The 14,945-nt window shown below is 35.1% G+C and overlaps 1 protein-coding gene across 1 annotated transcript in view; it reads left to right on the top strand.

Moving 5' to 3' along the window:
* The first annotated feature begins 26 nt into the window (after positions 1 to 26).
* The window catches only part of TENM3 (teneurin transmembrane protein 3), a 2,305,387-nt gene continuing 2,290,468 nt past the window's right edge, over positions 27 to 14,945 (top strand). Inside the window, exon 1 of the mRNA XM_055276480.2 lies at positions 27 to 118. The gene's annotated coding sequence lies outside the window, so the exon portion shown is untranslated. The remainder of the gene's footprint in view (positions 119 to 14,945) is intronic.

Consider the following 14,945-nt stretch of genomic DNA (forward strand, 5'->3'; position numbering starts at 1 on the left):
AGGGTCTGTTGACATCTCCACTTGCTACAGTTCAGGATGTACAGATAAACCTACAGGACAAACTTAAATGTGTAAAGAGGTTGCTTTGGGCTAAACTTGACTCAACATCCCGTATGAGGTACCATAAAATATATGATTACTAATTAACTTAATTTTATCTGTGGTTTTAGCACATATGTAGTTATTTATCAGAATATAGCTGGTATATTTTTTTATTATATAAGTGTTATACATCTTTACTTGCTTTTATTTTAACCTATTTATGTGACAATTTATGTTGATTCGTCAGCTAACATTCATTGGTATCCATTGTTTCATTATATCATTCCAAGAGTTTTTTTTTAATTAATTTACCTGTTTACATATATTTTTTCACAGTACTTTTGGCTGCTGCTATGAATTTGATGTGTGTATATAAAAGTTACTTTAGGATATCAGCAAAGGAATGGAATTTCTAGGATGTGTGATACATGCATTTCTAACCTTACTAAGACAACTTTGGACTGTTAAATCCTGTGCCACTTGAAACTTTAAAACAATTTATTAAATGTTTTAGAACAATCTGGTCTTTCACTCTGCCTTGAGTCTGTTGTATTAAGTTTATTTTTCTACAGGTTCATTCATTTTGCCTAAGATTTCATTGGCATACAGTTGCTCATAAATTATTCTGGCTTTATTTTTAAATGTTTACATCTATAAATATAGGCAAATTCCCTTTTTATTTTTTTGCCTTTGATTAATATTACTAGAGATTTGTCAATTTTATCAATATTTTCAAAGAATTAGCCTTTGACTTAGTTAAAAATCTCACATATATATGTGTTTTTAATTCCAGAAGTTATAATTATCATCTTTATTATCTACCTCCTCATCTTGGGGCATTTATTTTAGTGTTTTTTTCTGTAGTTTCATAAAACAACTTCTTAGATCATTAATTTTCAAGCCATTTTCTTTTCTAAGAGAAGCATTTAGTGTCAGTTTTCGTTTACAAAGCACTTTAGTGGTTACTATATGTTTCGGTTGCCACACAGTGTTCAGTGTTTTGTATCCTAATTTCCAATTATAATTTTGACTTGGGTTGTTTTAAAATGTATTTTTAAATTTTCTAATGCATATGTTTTTAATGTCATTTTTTGTAATTTATTTCTAACTTAGCAGAACAACAAAACCATATCTAAATAATATCTTTTTTTGGAAATTTATTGAGAGTTGCTTTATGGGTGAGGATGGGGACTATTTTAATAAAAATTTTTTGTGTGCTTGAAAGAAATACATGCCCTTCAGTTGTTGGGGACAATGTTCTGTAAGTGATATAAAAGGAAGCTTATTGCCTTTGAAATTATCTATAGCATTACTGACTTTTTTTGTTTTGATTGACTTATCAATTATTGAGTTACTTGTTTTAGAATCTACTGGAGTAATGATGGTAAATTTCTCCCGAAGGTCTCTCAATTTTTGGCTTATAAGTGTTCAAAACATGAAATTAGATGCATATGTCCAATATATCTCAGCGCATTAAACGTTTCATCATTAAGTATCTACTGATACTCTTTGTATCTAGGTTTTTTTTTTTTATGCCACATAGTTGCCTTTGTCTGAAATTAGTATCCACAAAGCTTTCTTTTGGTATGTTTTTATCTTTTTGCTTTTAATCCTTATATATCATGTTTTTGGCTTGTTGGTATTGTTATGGATATTTAATTTCCATTTGTTAATTTGGTCATTATCCATTTGTATTTATTTTTACCCTCCTGCTTTCAGTTTCTCCTTTTTTCTTCTCACCAATTTCCTTTGATCGTAAATATTTCTTCTCTTGCAGACATTCTTTCCAAATTCCACTAGGGCAAATTAGTTGCTGATATAGCCTCTCCTGCTTTTTGCCCCAAAATTTCTCTTTCACCGTCATTTTTCAAAGATATCATGGTATATAGTCTAACTTAATAGATGTTTCCCCAATATTTTAGGTATATGCTTTAAAAATGTTGTAAATACTTTAAAACCAATTCAGTTTTAAATATTTTTAAATACATGATTTCGATGTTTTCCTACCTTCATTATTGCTGTAGACAAGTCATGGCCATGTCACTAGGGGTCATATGTCTTATCTTTATGGTTGCTATTAAGTCCTTCTCTTTAATTTTGGTTGCATCCAAGTGATTATTTATTTTTGTTTACTGCTTGGAATTAGCATGCTTTCTGAATATAAAATTGTATACTTTGTAATTGTTTTTGAAAATCCAAAATCATTATTTTCATAGTGTATACACACATACACACACACACACACACGTACATACTACACTTGAGCATGTTTTTTCCAGTTCTCTTAACACTTTCATATTTTCATGTATTTATATTTTATTCCTACAATTAATTTTTTTCAGATCAGTCATTAGTTTGTTGATTCTCTTCTCAGATATATCGAATCTCATGTTTTCAGCCAATTCACTGAGACCTATATTTCATGTCGTTATATTTTTTATTTCTAGATCCTCTATTTGTTTTAAGACATGAAATATTTATTTTCCGTTTTAGTTTTTAAAACACTGAAAATACAATTTTATATTCTGTAGCCTTCATTACAGTATATGAAGTATTTATGGGTCTGTTTCTGGTTTTCTGATGAATTATTGTTTTCCCAACAGTTCTTGAATGTGATATTTTGCTTTTTCTGAATTTTGCACTAGCTTTGTGGTGAGCTCATATTCATTAGACCTTTCTAAAGAGAACTATTTGAGGTTAGATTTGATGTTATCTTTTTCAAGAGAAACTTTGAATCTGCCACTTTCTTAATTACTATCACATAACTAACTTAGAGAAAAATTTATTTGAACACTTTGGATCCATATGGTTTGTATGAATTTGAGTCCCAAATCCATGTGAGAGTTAGCTTAGGTTATTCAATTCTCATGGAGACATTGTTTTGTTTTATTTTTAAAATTCTAGCCCGGCATAGTGGCTCATGCTTGTAAGGTTTGCTTAAGGCCAAGGAGTTTGAGACCAGCCTGGTCAACATAGCAAGAACTTGTTTCTACAAACTAGCCAGGATCAAAACCAAGGTTTCTTCATCTTGGCAGTATTGACATTTTGGGCTGGGTAGTTTTTGTTATGAGCAGGAACTGTCTTCGGCATTTTAATATGTTAGTAGCGTCCCTGGATTCTATCCACTAGATACTGGTATCAGAGTAGATCCTCCTGTAAGTAATGACGACCAAACATGTCACCAGATGTTGCCAGCTGTTTCCTGGGTAGAGGAGAAATTTACCCTCAATTGGGAACCATGAATCAAGACCAATACAAACATATGTACTCATTGCCTCTCTTTTTGATGGTGTGTGTTTGTATGTATATTTTTTCTCTTCTAATTCACTTTTTTTCTTTACTCTTTCCTTCTTTCTTTTCTTCCTTCAATTCTGCTCTTGTCAACTTGCAAGAAAAGAAGCTATCTATCTATTTAGTACTTACCATGAAATACTCTTGGTTTTTTTTTTTTTTTTTTTTTTTTGGTGCTCTACACGTTCAGAAAAACTTCTCTAGTAACAAACTATAGATATGATCCCTGAAATTATAGTCTTTATGAAGTACTCTTTAAAGATAAGCTGGCACTATTTTAAATACATTCCAATCTTTTGCTTCATAACACTGCAAAATATTTAGAAGAAGACAAATCAGAGTTTAAGAAATGAAATATCTCCATAAATTATGTTACTGTTTAAAGAAGTGTTTTATAGTGACTAATGTGTAGCTTGTACTGATATTCTTAGTCAAATATTTTTTGAAAATGTATTAAGCATGCTGGTATTAATACTATTTGTAAATAGTATCAATCATATTGTTACTATAGGAATAATAAAATACTTAGAACTTTGTAAATAGGTACGTGTATAGGATGCATGTAAATAAATGAGGAACCAACTTAACACCACATCAGAAAATCTTGATCATGTGTTATATGATTAGCATTGCCAGATACGTAGAAATAAACAAGATAAATTAAGTCCCTGCCCTCATGTAACTTACATCCTAGCGAGAAGCTCTAATCTATACATTAAGATAGCATATGTCAGATGATGAAATACACTTTGGAGAAGAATCAAATTGTGTTAGGGAGATGTCGAGTCCTTGGGAGACTTTTTAAAAGAAGGTCTTGAGGGCTTGTTAATAGGTTGACATTTGAGCTGGAAACTGAAGAATGTGAGGAAGCAGAGCATAGGGATAGCTAGAGAAAGGATTTTTCACACTCTCAACACCTGCTCCGTCATTTGAAGTAAAAATAAATAAATAAATAAATACATACATACATACATACATAAAACATTATTAGAAGTAGACTTTTGAAAATATATGATGTTTTACTCCAGGCCGAAAAGATGAAAGTAAATAAAATTTCGCAAAACTTGTTTATTTCAGAACTCCATTGGACCATATGATTTTTTAGAAACTAGTTGGGACACATCCTAGATTTGTATGTTAAAACATTTTTCTTGTATGTGTGTATTTTTATACCAATACCATGCTGTTATGTATGCAGCTATCACAACAGCACATGTACCCCATAAATTATAATTATAAAATTATATTTTAATTTTACAAAGAAATTGGTGGAATATTAGAATGAAGTGGATGAATTTTCCCCAAGGAACATCAAGAATGAAGATTATGATGACTGCAAATATTGAAATAAATGGAGGGTGTATTTCTCATGGGAAAAACATTCAAATTCTTTTGCATTTTCTTAATTATCTCCATATTCCTAAGTAAAATTTTTATGCTGCTAAAAAAAGAAAAAAAGAAAAACCTGAGGCAAAATGATTTTTTTTTTTTTTTTTTTTTTTTGAGATGAATTCTTGCTCTGTCGACCAGGCTGGAGTTTAGTGGCATGATCTCAGCTCATTGCAAGCTCTGCCTCCTGGGTTCAGGCAATTCTCCTGCCTCAGCCTCCCAAGTAGCTAGGACTACAGGCACCCGCCACCACGCCCAGCTAATTTTTTTGTATTTTTAGTAGAGATGGAGATGTGTTAGACAGGATGGTCTCGATCTCCTGAACTGGTGATCTGCCCACCTCTGCCTCCGAAAGTGTTGAGATTACAGGCACTCAGATGTTTGTTATTCAGATGTTTCTTGGCTGCTTTTCATTGATTGGGGTTAAGTTTTGCTTTTCTCTAACACAAGCACTTACCAGAAATGACCCAAATTAAGTTTCAACCATGTTTGCAGTGTAAGCAAGGTTAAGGCTATTTTTAAGGCCTAGTTGCTATTGTTGGCTAAGGAATTTTTCAGATGTGGTCTCTATTTGAATTTTGCTCTCACAATTACTAAAAACTTATATATTGTGCACTAAAGATAACAGATAAAACTTGGGCTTTCATATCTTTGTCTCTCTAGGGTAGCAAACATTTGCTGAATGTGGCCTCCCAGATTCCATTTCCTATCATTCAATGCCACACAACTACTATTTGGTTTGAATAGCTTCACTTCTGTCTGTGCTCCTCCCCAACAGACATATGTGCTTAGAAGCTGATTGCTCCCAGCCCTAGGGTAGGGCCTAGGGAAGAGACTCAGTTAATGAGCAATGATTAACTCAAGAGTAGACATACTACCTGCATTGGCCTAATCAGAGTGAAGTTCATGAATTCTGTGTGATGGCTGGCGGAAGATACACCTGTAAAGGAAATAGTAACAGATGTCTTATGACCACAAAGAGAGAGCTTTCCAAGAATGCAGGAAACATCAACTAGATTAAGCTAGTGCTACTTACTACTACAGATAAACTCAAAATATTTGGAGTTTAATGTAATAGAAATTCATTTTTCACTCAGAAATTCCAGATAGTGGGGGCGTTTGTGTTGGTGCTTGGCTCGATGAAGCTGACTTGATGAAGGGTCTGTATTCAGCATCCGTATTCCAAGACCAGTATTCAGTTAACAGATGGAGAAAAAGAGTGTTTGGGCAATAGTGCTTGAGGGATCTTAATGGGCCTGCCTACAAGTTGCGTGCATCATTTTCACATACATTTTATTAGCTAGAGCCAGTACATGGCCACATTAAATGTAAGGGAGATTATATAACGTAATCTAGTTGTGTATTTAGGAGAAACATGAAACGGCTTGATGAAGAGTTAGCCAGTGTATGTCACATAAGACACAAAGATGAAAGATGTATACTGGCACCATCATTTGAGCCTTGGATCAAGCCATGCTTAAGACCAGCATAAGCCTACACTATTCAGTTACTTAATGTCATAAATTATGTTTTTCAATATAAATGAATCTGAATTAAATTCAGTAAATGTCAGTCATTTGCAACATAAAAAAATTTAACTGCTATACATGACAACAAAATATCAGATAAGAATAGTAAGTTGTTAATTTGTGTGAGTAGAATAAATGAAGACATGTACCTCCTTATCCCTCAGAAATCATATTTGCCCAGAATGTTGGATTAAATATTTCAACTCATTGCTTTTTTTTTTTTTAACTTCCAGAATCACTACAGTTTTAAAGAAGAAAAAGGTATATATTTTGTGAAAACTCTAATTGGATACAGTAATTTTCTTTCATTGATTATTAGTCAATTCATAATATTTAAGGAGGGGAAGTAATATTATGTGGCCAGACGAAACTAAGCATGAATATATTCTCTAAGTGTTGCATACAGGGAGACAGGCCCTGGGTGAGAGGTCTAGTTGCCTAGGACATTACACAAATTATTCCACAGATACATTTCTAGTACCAAAAGAAAAAATCACAATCCAAAAAAATTTTGTTTAGAATCTGGAAAGATAAACATTGAATCTGTGCACTGAAATACTGAAAATAGTGTGTTGAATCAGAAACATAACTGGTGTTATTCCTGAAAATGAGTGTCACCAACTGTGAGCATGAATGTCAATGGGAAATGGGTCAAGATATGCACTGGACCTTGTGAGTCAGGAATCCCATAAGCAAGAGGAAGTGTTATAACCTCCGTTTATTTTGGTGTTTTGTTGGTGGGAATATAGCTGCTTATACACACACTCCACACTAGGCTAGGGAAACTCTTATAAACTTTAATAGCCATTGGAAATGTGTGTGTGGAGGAAAATAAAGTGTGGTGACATGATCTTGCAGGTGTGGCTTCAAAAATATAGCGAAATGTGACTAAGCCTGAGCCTGAAAGCACGCAGAGGTAATTACAGGGGTGACATCCCATCAACTTAGGTGGAGCCTTCATAATTGAGGCTAAAACGTAATATATTGGCAAAAGGAGGTCAAGTGGTTAATGCTTCGGAAATGGTATGCTTCAGAACCAGACAGTCTTGGCCTTGTTTTCTTTTTCATTAAGACAGAGTTTTGCTCTTGTTGCCCAAGCTGGAGTGCAGTGGCACGATCTCAGCTCTCTGCAACCTCAGCCTCTTGGGTTCAAGCGATTCTCCTGCCTCAGCCTCCCGAGTAGCTGTGATTACATGCACCCGCCACCACGCCCAGCTAATTTTTGTATTTTTAGTAGAGACAGGGTTTTGCCTTGTTGGCCAGGCTGGTCTCAAACTTCTGACCTCAGATGATCCTCCCGCCTCAGTCTCCCAAACTGCTGGGATTAAGGGCGTGGCCACTATGCCCAGCCCCAGTCTTGCCCTTTTAATCCTACTGCCAGTGCTTAGTTGAATGACCTGTGTGATCTGGTGCTATCTAACAAACCTCAGGGAGCCTTGGCCTCATTACCATGCATAGAATGGGGTAATTACTTCATTTATATAATTCTTACACATGATATAATACAAATAAAATGCCTAGTAATGTGGGTGCTTAATACATTGTTACTCGGAAAATTCTGCTGCTAGAGGAAAGCTTGGAGCTATCCTAGGTGGTGGCTTGTTTTTTGGTGGGGACAAAGCATATAGGCTCTTCAATGTTTTCCTTCATTTGGAATGCTACGTCAAGACATGAGGACTGAATTCTGCCTACAATTCATTTAAGGAATAAATCCAAGTGCCCAGTGCACTTGAATGGCTCAGAATGATGGACTTTGAGAAAATAAGACAGTGGGCTCTGGAGTTTTCTCATGTACTTTGTTCCTTGAACTCCCATGTATAAAATGTAGATATGATTACATATTTACCACTAACTTTTGTTTTCTTATTCTCAATGGAGAAGAAAAATCACATGTGGTGGGTTTGTAAAATAGTAAAATTATGCTTGATATTTGTACTTGTATGTCTCTTTTCAAGGTACTAGACAAACTGAAAAGTCCCCTTTTCTTCTGTTGTGAAGGACTGTCAATTACTCTTCTATATTCAGCAATCTTTGCTTGAACTTTATTGGTAAGGTATTCTTAATCTTAATTCTACAATATAAGAAAAACATAGACGGTCAATTTGAGAATTAGAAAGAGAAGGCAGATTTTATCCTTTTTAAAGGCTAAAGATTTTAAAGAATGAAAAATAAAAATGAAATTTTACTCCCATTAACAATAAAATAATTAGGAAAATAACTACAGAGATAAGTGAAATAATAATGTTCCCTTTCTACATGCCATTTTTCTTCTATATATATGGATAGTCCATCTTTTCACACTAACCATTTCAAAAGCCTGTCAACTTACAACCAGAACTGTAAATTTCTCAGTATATATTCTATACCTAGGATAATTTTGTGCTTAGCCTTCAAATTACCATTTCAATTACAATGCAAATGGACACATGCATGCAATTTTATTTAAATATATTGCCTTTCTTTCTTTGCCTATTGCATTGTCATGGTGCTGCTCGCTCCTATTTGCATTCTGCTGCATTCAGGAACCAATATTTGCAATTACAGTGAATGAGAAATTGTGATTTGGCCCATGGAAGTTGACTTCTTTTAATATTCTTTTTCCACTGTTAAACTCTGAAATGATATCATCATTTCTGTTTCTATCGTTTCCATTTTTTTCATTACCTGTAAGTAATTCCAAATATAATGTGCATTTTGAATTAAAGAGGCTCCACGGTTCTTTCACAGTTATACATGTCAAATTTTTCACACTTCTGATTTTTACCTTTTCTGTCATTGGAAGGAGGTGAATATACTTTCTGCAAAATTCATATTTTATGCTATATTTAGTGTTTTCAAGCCATCTAGTTCAATTCTCCCTTTCCCATTCTGAAGAACACTATGTACCATCTAAACAATCACAATTTAAGGTTGAGGAGTGAGGAAAATTTAATAGCTTCATTTCTTTCTAGGTTTTGGCATTTAAAAACATACATAAATTTTCTTTCCTTTGTGAAAATTATTTTCATGCTTTACAAAACTTTTGGGTTTAACCTCAAATTTGAGAACCTAGAGGAGTGAGGTGTATAATGACTATGATTTCCCAAAATGATGATCCAAGGTGACTCCTTAATCAGGAACTAAGCCAACAGTTGAGCTAAATCTCAGACTTTCACTCCTAACATGTTTCCTTTTCCTCTGTAGGAACAGACTATTTTCTGGAGTTTCTCCATCTGAGTCATTTTAATCAATGAAATAAAGCTGTGTTTTCTTTGTTACCAGAGAAAATAATAATGCCTTGGATTTGTTGATTCTGTATAAGAGCCAGTGTTGAGTGACACTGTGTTCTCTCCTTATCTAAGGATCTGGATTGAAAATCCTCAACACAGAGAACTCTGTATGGGGGGATTACTAGGAAAACAGAACATTCTTGACATCCAAATGCTTGTTTTTAAAATAATTTTATTGTACTTAGACAGTATATGTGTATCTTCTGTTATGTCTAACCAGGTTAGAATACTTAAAGGCCAATCGCTGAGTTCTACAGATAGCTCATCGTTGAATCTTGTCTAATCAAACATAAATCCTATTTTTTGGTTTGACTATAATGATCAAGTCATTTAATATCTTCTTGTACCCCTCTATTGATCATGTGCAAATAACAGCATTTCTCACTTCCCTCCTATAGCCAATTTAATAAATTATTAATATTTATTGAGTATTTTAAACTACTGCCCTAAAATGTGCATGCTAATAGATAGTGATATGTGAGGGAAAAAAAAAATGCTTCAAGGATGACCTCACCAGTGTTACAACGTTGACCTCCGCACAAACTCAGATAATGGCTTATGGCTTTTCCCACGAAACCATAGTTAATATATGTTTCTCCAACCCACTGCTCCTAACAATCTCCTTTGCTTTTCAAGGAAACCCATCAGTATGCTTTAGAGGCACTTCATCATTATTCCTTCTACTCTTTGTGAATCATCAGTAAGAATATATTTCAGAGCTTCTAGGGCTATATCCATTTCCCACTTTCCTCTTAAATTGTCTCTTGCAGTTAAATAGAAGGAAATGAGCTAGCTAAGTGCTCAGCTTACACGTACTCAATCAAAAATGAAATTTTACTCAGCTCTCGATTTTCCGGGCTCTAGAGGGGGGAAATTCAGAGGCATTATAGCCAGAGTCAGAGATTAGTGAGAATCATATATTTTGTATAGAAATAAAGTGACTTTATTGTATATGATACATGCTTTATATTAATGAACATTGTAAATATTCATGGTATATATTCATTGTATGTATATTGTTTTATAATGCATATGTACAATGTACAAATACAAATTGTGTAATGTACGATATATAAAATTGTACATGTGTATAATTTCAATTGCAATTTAATTTTAAATACAATTATCTGTATATTTATTTATTTATTGAGGTGGAGTCTCACTTCGTCGTCCAGGCTGGAGTGCAGTGGCGTGATCTTGGCTCATTGCAACCTCCGCCTCCCAGGTTCAAGCAATTCTCATGTCTCAGCCTTCTGAGTAGCTGGGATTACAGGCGCCTGCCACGACATCTGGATACAGACGGTATTTTTAGTACAGACAGGGTTTCAACATGTTGGCCAGGCTGCTCTCGAACCCCTGACCTCAAGTGATCTGCCCACCTCGGCCTCCCAAATTGCTGGGAATACAGGCGTGAGCCAACGTGCCTGGCCTATATATTTACTTGGCATACAATATAATGCAAGGACTGCATCGGAAAAGTACAGAGACATACAGTGCGTAACAATAATTTTGAATGTGCAAGGAATGTTGTGTCAATATTGAGAGAGACATGCTTAGGTTATACCAAAACTTGGAGCCGTTCACTGAAAAAGTGAAAGCCTGTGCTTTAGCTATGCTGGGGTATGAATGTGGGCTCACCTAAAACAATCAGTAGTATATTTGAACTCATTAATCATTTATTGAATGCTCACCATGGACTGACTAATTATTATGCTCAGAATTGGGTGTACAGAGATCAACGGGAGGCAATTCTTGCTCTCAAGGAGTGACCAACATAGAAATAATAATGAATAGAACAATGTACTAGTACTGTAAGAGAGCTATTTTTTTGAAGCATGCTGGAATCAGGAAAAGAATTGTAGAAATGATGACACACGAGATGACTCTTGAAGAAGGGATAGGAGTTTTTCATGTAAATAAGAGAGGGAGAGACTTTTAGTGCAAAGAAGTGAATAAAAAGAGAGCACATAGTATGCTTCAGAAACAGGGTGTTCTATTTAATTTGAGAGGAAAGATAGAAGAGAAATGCAGTGTGCAAGCCAGCAAATAATGAAGCTGGAAAATGTGAGTTGGGATCAGAGTTCATGGAGCCAGAACGTCATAATAAGAAATCTGCATGTTAGCCTCCAGGAAATGAAGAGGCTTGAGAGGATTTGAAACCACAGCGTAGATCCCTGGTTCTGAAAAAGTGTGGGGAGTGGACAGTGATTTTGCCCCTTGGGGTTCATTTGGTAATGGCTAGAGACATGTTTGCTGTCAGTGGAAGATGTACTGCTGGCCTGTAGTAAGGAGAAACCAGGGATGCTGCTAAGTGAACAGGACAGGACTACAATAATTATCTGCTCAAAATATCAATTCTATTGCTGCTGAGAAACAGCCAATGGTGTAGCTAATGGGGCAGTTTAGAAGGAGAAGTCTGCGGTGGAATTCCCTTGTAGGAGGCCATTGCTATGGCTCAAGTGAAAAAAAAAATTAAAACCAGAACTAAGGGACTAAAAGTATTTAGGAGAGACAATGGAAAGGTACTCGAGAATACTCAAGTTTGTGGCTTATTCAGTACAGATTCTGAGATAGAAAGAAAACCCAAACATGACTGAACTCTTCAAACTTGGGTAACTCAGAGTGGTTGGGGAGCTAATCAAGTCGAGGAAGTTACATAAGCTTAATTTATAAGATGCTGAGTTTGCGATTTCTATGGGTTCTTCAGATGGAGACAGATGGCAGGCAATTAGACATACAGATCTTGGACTCTGGAAAAGAGTTTGTTGATTCAGTCAAATATTAAACATTTACTGTGAGTTTTGATCCAGGCATGTGGAATCATACAACAGTAAATAAGACATACCAGGTGCCCTCCTTGAACTCCCCACAGTTCTTAGTCAGGAAAATAGATAAATGAAGTTATAGGTGTATGATGGGTAGTGTTTGTCATTTTTCCTAATAAATTAGTAACAAGTATTTAAAATAATATTAACATGGGATGATAGTGGTGTGGTGAAACAAAAACTCAATCTCATACATTTTTCATGGAAGCATTGCCTAGTATAACATCTTCAAATGGTAATTTATCAATATGTTTGAGGTCCTCATCTTTTAGCCAAGTCATTCAAGTTCTAGGAAGTAATCAGAGATGGATTAAAACTTTCATGTAAGGCCAGCTGCAATGTCTCACACCTGTAATCCCAGTGCTTTGGGAGGTTGAGGCAGGAGGAGCCTGGGCAACATAGCAAGACCCCAACTCTATATAATTTCTTTTTAAATTAGCTGGGTGTGATGGCACACACCTGTACTCCCAGCTACTCAGGAGGCTGAGGCAGGAGGATCGCCTAAGCCCAGGAGTTCGAGGTTGCAGTTAGCCATAACTGTACCAATGCACTCCAGCCTGAGCAACAGAATGAGACTCTGTCTCAAAAAAACCAAAAAAGACTTTCATATGAAAGGATACATGTCACAGCATTATCTACAAACGTGAATAGTTAGAAGTTCTATCTATATCTTTATCTGTCTCTCTAGCTATGTCCCTAAATTAGTATATCATGAAATTTATTAATCATCATAATTTTGTGGGAGTTAACTCTAAACAGACTTTAAATATAGTGTTTAGAAGAATGACCAGTGGCATGAGGAAATATCCAGTTTAAGGTTAAAAAAATATTCTAGTTATTGAAGCCTTTCTTATAGATATAGCTAGATAGATAAACATATAAAGTGAAAAATAAATTTAAAGTGATAATCTGAAGATGATAGGATAAAAATGGACAGGAATATTCATTTTCTGTATTGTATGAAGAATTATCAGGGTGAAAAATGTTATAGCTAGAAGACACAAAAGACTTTTATGCAAGATGTGAGGTTTGAACCTCATCCTGAAGGCAGCCAGAAGCCACTGAAAGATTGTAAATGGAGGGATAATACACACACACACGCACACACACCCAGTTGTTTAATTTTAGAGCTTTCTAATACATATATATTTATGTATACACATATACAAATACATGTGAGTCCTATATAATTGGCGCCGGCATATTCATACATACCGATTTTTTTTTAACCTGTGACTGTGAATTCATTGAGATGTAAGTTTCAAGTTTAAAAAATGCACAGGTTAAAAAAAGGCACAGAAGAAATGAGAAAATAACAAATCTGCAAATGGCAACAGGTAGGCATAAAAGAGCAAACATATTTGGAAAAGTTAAGAGAAATGCCAAGATTGCAACTAGAATTTATTTGTTGGGTTCAAATCAGATTCTCCATGCCTCAAACGCAAGCAGCTTTAGGTTTCTAAAGACAGAGAGAGACAGAGAGAATGAGAGTGAGAGTGAGAGAGAGAGAGAGAGAGAAAACCCACAAAACCAACTGACCAATTTTCCTTTGAATTCGTAAATTATTAAACTCAGATGGATAATTAACACTTCCTTGCAATCATGCTGTTCCAGCATTTTCCTTCCCCATACTTTGATATGACCACTTTTACCCTGTCTCCTTGCTAGGCCATTTCCTCCTCTCCCGTGTGCCCTTTCCTCCTCTCCCGTGTGCCCTTTCCTCACACTTAGTAAAGAAAGGGAAGCCACTGGAGGCAGTATCCTCATGGTTCACTGGAACTGCAAACACACTTACATTCATACCAACCATTCCCATCTTCTTCCTGTTAAAATTCCTCTCAGATTTTCTGGACCCCATAACCCCAGCCTTATCCAAGGAATTCTCTCCCTTGTTTATCAGTCTATTACTTGTCTTAAAATCACATTCTACACTTTCTTTGTCCCCTGTTCCTCTCTTCTCACTGACACCTCTATCCACCCCAAACTGAATTATCTCCCCATCAATCCACTGACACTTGTCTAATCAGGGACAACAACTGATCCTGCATTATCCTGTGTTTCCTGATTAAATTATCATAGATTTTCCAACAGGTTTGAAAACAGTCGTTTGCTTCCTCCTTCCTGAAACCCTTCCATGGAGCCATACCATTCTTTTGACTTTCCTGGATCTTGCACTTCCATCCTTTTTCTGACTTTCCTCTACCCATACTTTGCAGGTGAAATCCTGACCACCTTTATCTCAAGCGTTACTATTTCTTGGTTATCTCTTTGCCCACGGTATTAGTTTTTTTTATTATTGGTACATAGTAGATATATGTATGTATTTATAAGGTACATGTTATGTTTTGATACAGCCGTACAATGTGCAATGATCAAATCAGGGTAATTGGGGATATTCATTAACTCAAGAATTTATCATTTCTTTGTGTTAGGAATATTCTACTTTCACTCTTTTATTTATTTTAATATACATTTTAATTATTGAGTGACATCATTCTGTTGTGCTATCAAACACTAGATTTTATTAATTCTGTCTAACTATATTTTGTACCGATTAACAAAACCATTTTTTGCCATACTCCCTGCTACGCTTCCCAGCC

This window comes from Symphalangus syndactylus, chromosome 4, assembly GCF_028878055.3.
Source record: "Symphalangus syndactylus isolate Jambi chromosome 4, NHGRI_mSymSyn1-v2.1_pri, whole genome shotgun sequence".
NCBI classification, from domain to species: domain Eukaryota; kingdom Metazoa; phylum Chordata; class Mammalia; order Primates; family Hylobatidae; genus Symphalangus; species Symphalangus syndactylus.